Below are 7,151 nucleotides of genomic sequence, written 5' to 3' on the forward strand. Positions count from 1 at the left end.
CATTGACCCAGATTACTACTGCAAGCCAGGTTTGTTGACAATTTTACTTGTCTTTCTTACTCATTCGATATAATATCCAATTATTCACGTCGATTAGTTGCAAACAATAAGTGCTAGACGAACTTCTTCATTCCGATTTTGGACGGTCTCTTACTGCAGTTACAATTCTGCATACTTGTCCTAATAAGCTCACAAGTAAATGATTGATTCACTACATCTATGCTTGCCTTGTCATATTTGTTGTCAATATTCTTTTAGGGTGGACCACCCTGTTTCTAAATACTGGAACCGTAGACATGAGTGAATAGTATTTCTCTATGTGATCTCTTCCATCATGTGTGGGTAACGAACACTGCGTTGTATAGAAAGAAAGTGTCATTTCCAGCTTTTACATAGGTTTCGATCTTTGACATGGAATACAATCTGCCTACTTGCTTTGTGTCGCACTACCAACACTCCACCTTTGAAGCTAAACATTACGCCACTCATAATTGCTTAGTTTATTTGTTCAAATACGAATTTCATATGATTCTAATGTTCCTACTTTAGTTTTGAAATGTGTGCCTGCCTGTTATAGAGACAGAAGGGGTTTGTATTTCTGTGTGTGGTCTGGTCAGCACGGTTGGGGAGGTGAACTTTGCATATGCAGGGGTTTATAGGGAGACACTCTCCAAGTTGAATCCGCAATGCATTCCATATATAATCTGACTACTTTTTATGTTTTCATGAATCTCAGATTCTGAACAGCATCATAATGATTATGAGCTTGCGCGCATGAAAAGAATAAAGCAGAACAATGCCATGGCTGCCAAACTTGGCATTAAGGGACTGAAATCAAGTCTGGATGCAATGCAATGCAAACACTCTCCACCTACAGATTCATGAACAGAATATGATCCTAACAGTGATTCTGAGCTAGAGGGAGACCTAAGTCAATGTAGCTCCCTAGTGGAGGAGTCAGAGGAAGATGCCCTATCTTATTCACCCATCAAGGTACTTGCTCTAACTTTCCAAGGTTACATTGCTCGCACATATCTTGCAACTGATGCTTTGCATTGCTTCTACTTGTTGAATCTGCCATTAGCTTATTTTACACATCGTGTATGTGAATACGCCCTGCCTATCCATTTTCAGTACATATTCCATCTGTCATCATACCATATTTATCCATTCAAATGCTGTTCTTGTGTATCAGACGTTCAAAAGGAAGAGGGCGATTGCTGATCGTGGAGGAGCACAAGCAAAGTATTTGGAAAAGGTAGTGGCACCTGATAAATCAAATAGCCCATTAGGTGTAGTTGCAATATCACCTGACCCACAAAATACCCCAACTCTAGCAGACTCTAGCCCTACTACACTGGTCATTTCTGATGCCCCAACTCAGCAGACCCCAACTGCAGCAAACAGTATGATTATGCCAGTTGACATAGCACCAGCTGTACGACGCAAAACCCCCATTCCAGCAAAGAGTACACCAAATCCAGTTGCCAAATCCCTTTTCGAACCAGAGAGAGCCCCAATTGCAGCAAATAGGACCCCTGTTCCATTTCTTCCCAGTTTAGAAGACGAAGCTTATGTTGTTGTCAGGAACTTTGTGCGCATCTTTCCTTCATGGAAAGATTATACCGCAGACACAGAACAATTTCCAGTCTTCCTCCGCAACTTACGCGTAAGTAATGTACTAATGTTATTCATGGTCATTACTGCATATGTTTCTGCTGACAGAAGACACAAGATTTCATTCTTTTAAATAGGCGAGGAGCAAACTGGATTGTGATGACGAGCAAGAGTTGGTTGCGCTTTTCAAGCACTCGTTGATGAAGTATCGTTCCTACCTGAGGCAAGCGCACTTCGATGGCAAGCCTCTGAACGAAATTTCTGTAAAGTCTCCGGTGCTACATTTATCCGACGGTGACTGGAATAATCTTGTTACACATTGGTCTCGGCTGCAGCGTAAGGTACTGTCTATGATATCACATCACAATTTGAACTACATTTCTGCATTTGCCTTAATGTCTCACTTGTACGAAAACTGTTAGCAGAAGAACATTCATTCTCAAGGGACCACAGAATCTCGCAACTATACTGCACACTGCATTGCTCTTGTGAGTACCTCTTGCCCTGTATGACCATACTTACTTTCATAGCTGTTTGATTATGTAGCATCACTGCACATGTTAGCCTCGTAATCGTCCATTTGGTGGACATTATAAGATCCGTATGGACTCTTACACAAATTTAGAATCAACCCAATGCTTTTGAAGAGGTTTAGCTCTGCAGTCCTCTTGTAAGGACTGAACGTGGTCTATCACTGTACTTACATTAACAGCTACTCCCTCCGTCCCATAATATAAGAACGTTTTGTACAGTACACCAGTGTTCAAAACACTCTTGTATTATGGGAAGAGGGATTGGTTCATTTTGTAGCATTCTGCATCTTATCTCCCTCGCCCACCATTTACTAAAAAAGATCAGATCTATATTTAATCTTACCAACAAGTAGAATACACAGACAATGCCAGTGCAGAAGTGTAGCCCATTGCTCTTGTCAGTACATTTTGTCCTGTAACGCTTGTACTTCCAGGGATTGGTAGTTGATTATGTAGCATCAATCTGCATCTTATCTTCATTATCCTCTATCCCTTCCAGTATTATCATATCTATAATTACTCTCTACAAAATGTAGAGTACAGGCAATGCTTATGAAGAAGATTCTGTGCTGAAATTCTTGAGTTATCCTTCCCTTGACATGGAGAAGGGCATTATAAAGCCGGTGTTAACTGTTAATGTAAGTCAGTCCTTCTAAAGCCTTTATCCTCAACTGCTGTTTAATTTGCTCATACTCCCTATCGTTTACTGCTGTTTAGTTTGCTGTTTCTACCAAAATGCATGTTCGTAAGAACCGTAAGTTCTAAGTTTTACTTGTAAAACCAAATTTCTTATTCATACCATGCACATTACTTAATACTCCCTATATGTATGCTTGGTTTTGTGGATCTATAATCCAGTGTGTGGTGAAGCAGCCCACGTTTGCACCTTGTCATCTCCTGTTTTATCTTACTGATGTGGCTGATGATATGAACAACATGCCATGCACATTATCCAAAATAGATACAATGATTTTCTTTGCCCTTCATCTATGCTTGTTATGTTGACATGGTAATCCAGTAGTGTGGTGAAGCTCCCCGCATTATGAACAATGCCAAATTATGCTATTGATATTTTGAACTTACTCTTTATTTTCTAATTTGAAATTGGATAGAATTGACAGAACAGTTATCATCTTTGTTTATACACGTGCAAAACCTGTCATCTCTCTGCTTTGTTTCAGGGTGATATGCCTGATGGCATGCACAAGTCTGCTGAAGGCTGTGAGACAAACCCAACATATATTGCAGCAAAGAAGGCAAAACATCTTGAAGATAGCGAGACAACCCCAAAGTCTTGTCTTGATGCAGTGTTCAAGTTACTTGAGACTAACAGTCAGACAAGCTCACAGAATTCGTTGTCTGAATCAGTTCGACTTCTTCAGTCCCAAGTTCTAGCAGAAAGGCATTCTGCAACTCAACTTCGACTTGAAGTCCTATCTCTAAGAAAGATTGCGGAGAACACCAATGAGAACCTCATCGCTAAACAGCTACACCTGGAAGCTATGACCGACATGCTAGGCCGGTCTCACAGCCTTGCTCAGCAGCTTGCGCAGCAGTTCCCCCGCAAGGCTAACCTTTCTTGAACTGTCTTGGAAGTGGTCTCGGTTCAGTATTATTTTGTTACGCTGCAATGGTGCCCAGTTTTTGTAATCTGCTTCTTCGTTGCGCTTTATGATCACTGGTGGCGAACTTCGATGCCCAGTGGATGTAATATACCTTAAATCCTTTATTGTATAGTGTAGGTTTATTCTTAGTTACTATGCCGTAATTTCTTTATTGTATAGAGTAGGTTTGTTCTTAATTCCTACTAGTTACTGCCATCATTCGCTATCTGAAAAAAAATCAGATGTAGTCGACTGGGCCGAAACATTCGACTCTAACGGGCCAGGTTTTTAGCGGGCCACAATTGGGCCGGCCTGCGTCTTTCTTGGGCCCGAATGATTGGGGCCTTCACACATTGCGCCAGGCCCAAACTTACACCGGCCTATATTTTAGTTGGGCCTTTTGTCGACCCAGCGCTTAGTTTGGCCCAGGTAGCATTGGGCCATTAACAGGCTGAATATTGTACTGGCCTGTTACGGCCGAGATGAAACCACGGGCCTTTAGCAGGCCAAAATGCATGTTGGGCCTCAATTTTCACTAGTCGTCGACGGGCCTTCAGCAGGCCGAAATGTAGACCGGGCCGTTATGGGCCCAGTTAGCTCACGGGCCGTTACCAGGCCGAAACATATCTCGGGCCTTAGTTGGCCCACTGATATCATGGGCCTTTAAGAGGCCGAAAGCTTAGTACAGGCATCAACGGGCCGAATTACGCGACAGGCCTTTAACAGGCCCAAAGTCACGTTGGGCTTAACTGTTGCCACCTTTAGCACGGGCCGTTAGTGGGCCCGATGTCCCGTCGGACCATATATGGCCCATGGGCAGCACGGGCCATTCCCAGGCCGAAAGTCACACCGGGCTGAAATGGGCCCATGTCTACATCAGGCCTCTAACAGGCCGAAAGTCACTGGGCTGTAGTTGGGCCCGAATATTCGGCGAACAATTAACGGGCCAGATCTGGCTTCGGGCCGCAAATGGGCCCAAATATTGGGCGAACAATTAACGGGCCAGATCTGGCTTCGGGCCGTAAATGGGCCCAAATATTGGGAGAACAATTAACGAGCCAGATCTGGTTTCATGCCGTAAATGGGCCTTTATTAAGCAGGCCATTATTGGGCCGGCCCACTAGTACCTGATTAAGTTCTACGGGCCTTTGACTGGGCCGGCCTTTTTAACCTATATGGGCCTCTGTTGGGCCTAGCCACGTGTCGACGTACCATAGGCATGTCTCCTCCAATGGACGGGCGACATCTGGCCCACTGACGAGCTGACAGGTGTTCCCTTCGGCCAATCAGAATTTTACATGTGGAAATTTCCCATTGGTCGGGGCTGTTAACGGGTTATTGGATCCAAAATCCGACCCAATAGCTTAACAATGTTCCATTATGGTGGATGCCACGTGTTGGTCACCCTTGACGAAAGAACTTCTGTGATGCATGATTTATCGTCATGGAAGTGGACATTTCCGTGATGATAATTTTGGTAATGTCATGGAACACTTCTACGACAGCATAGGTATGACTATCTTGATTCTGTCATAAAATCGTCATGGATGTACCTGCATGACAAAAAACCCGACCTACTGTGACAAACATGTATCATCACGGAAGTGTATTTTTTTGTAGTGAGTTGAGGTCGGTGAAGCATCAGGGGACCCACGAGACAGGGGGCGCGCCCAATGGGAGGGGGGGCGCCCCCACCCTTGTGGACAGGGTGTGGGCCCCTGGCCTTCCTCTTTTGCCAGTATTTTTTATATTTTCCAGAAGTTATCTCCGTGGATTTTCAGGTCATTCCGAGAACTTATGTTTTCTGCACAATAAACAACACCATGGCAGTTCTGCTGAAAACAGCGTCAGTCCGGGTTAGTTTCATTCAAATCATGCAAGTTAGAGTCCAAAACAAGGGCAAAAGTGTTTGTAAAAGTAGATACGTTGGAGACGTATCATATTCCCGCTTAGTACAAGTGAAGGCTAGCAAAAGACTGGGAAGCGACCAACTGAGAGAGCGACAACAGTCATGAACATGCATTAAAATTAATAGACACTGAGTGCAAGCATGAGTAGGATATAATCCACCATGAACATAAATATCGTGAAGGCTATGTTGATTCTTTTTCAACTACATGCGTGAACATGTGCCAAGTCGAGTCACTCAATTCATTCAAAGGAGGATACCACCCTATTATACCTCACCACAACCATTTTAATAGCATGTTGGCACGCAAGGTAAACCATTATAACTCATAGCTAATTAAGCATGGCATAAGCAACTACAATCTCTAATTGTCATTGCACACATGTTTATTCATAATAGGCTTAATCAGGAACGATTAGCTAATCATATTTACAAAAACAAGAGAGGTCGAGTTCATACCAGCTTCTCTCATCCCAATCATTTCATCATATATCATCATCATTGCCTTTCACTTGCATGACCGAACGATGTGGATAATAATAATAGTGCATGTGCATTGGACTAAGCTGGAATCTGCAAGCATTCATTTCAAGAGAGAAGACAAAGTAATATGGGCTCTTGGTTAAAGTAAATCAATCATGCATATGAGAGCCACTTAGACATTTTCAGTATAGTCTTCTCCTCTCGACCCCAAAGGAAAGAAAAGAAATAAAACTATTTACACGGGAAAGCTCCCAACAAGAAAAAATAAGAACGAGAAATCTTTTTGAGTTTTTTTTTAGTTATTGCTACTACAGGCATGGAAATTAAACTAACTAATTTTTTTTGGTTTTTCTTAAGGTTTATCTAACACACAAGAAGAAAGCAGGAAAATAAATTAAACTAGCATGGATAGTATAGTGAAAGAGTATGAGCACCGACACTAGAATGAGTGTGTGAACATGAATGTGAAGTCGGTAAGGAATACGTACTCCCCCAAGCTTAGACTTTTGGCCTAAGTTGGTCTATGGCCATGGGTCAGAGCTACTCCCTCCGGTGTACTGGGATGCATCGTCTGGGTACCACTGGCTGGCAAACTCCTGCGGATTCCACTGATAAAAGGATGGTCGATAAGGGTCAAGTTGTGGTTCCGGCTCAGGCTCTGGGGCTGATGTCTGGCCTTGGCAAGCACGAGCGCATCCGGTAAGACGAGAAACGTGCCTGTAGATAAATCAAACAAAGAGGGTGCAGGCAGGATAATAGTTTCACTGTGTTTCTTATGATATCTCAAATTATACTTAAGCATATTCTCATCATTTGCAACAATAAACTCATGTGCTACCATGCTCTTGTAATCTAGAAAGGTAGGGGGCAATAGTTTTCTTCTTCCTCATAGTGCCTAATAGGTATCTCGAAGTGTTTAGCGAGGCGTGCCGCATAGATATCTCCAAAAATAGGGCCCTTAGTACGGCTCATGCTTAACCGTCTAGCAATAATAGCGCCCATATT

The sequence above is a fragment of the Triticum aestivum genome, chromosome 5B (assembly GCF_018294505.1).
Source record: "Triticum aestivum cultivar Chinese Spring chromosome 5B, IWGSC CS RefSeq v2.1, whole genome shotgun sequence".
NCBI lineage: Eukaryota > Viridiplantae > Streptophyta > Magnoliopsida > Poales > Poaceae > Triticum > Triticum aestivum.